Source organism: Arachis ipaensis, chromosome B09 (assembly GCF_000816755.2).
Source record: "Arachis ipaensis cultivar K30076 chromosome B09, Araip1.1, whole genome shotgun sequence".
In the NCBI taxonomy this organism is placed as follows: Eukaryota; Viridiplantae; Streptophyta; class Magnoliopsida; order Fabales; family Fabaceae; genus Arachis; species Arachis ipaensis.
In genome coordinates, this window is record NC_029793.2 from 62,953,544 (window position 1) to 62,953,877 (window position 334).

The window sequence follows — 334 nt, forward strand, 5'->3', positions numbered from 1 at the left end:
CTCCAACTCCAAGAGCAACCAACAGAGGCTTTTGTCAACCCAATTCCATCAAGAGCAAGGGCCCAATTGACACCACTCAAAGGCACAAGAGATAGTTAGAATAGAAATTTCATTTTAATTGTAATTTGTTTTGAATTTCATTTTCATTTTGTAAAAATGCCTATAAATAGGCATCTGTTTCATTTTATTGGGAGGCGAGCTCCACTAGGGAGCATTAGGAATACAGAACTCTCTTTCTTTAGTTTTTCTTTTTGTTTTGAATCTTGGGTTGAGAATTGAAGAAATTCTGTTTCAATCTCACCTTGAGAATTCTCTCTGTTTTCTTCTTCTGCAA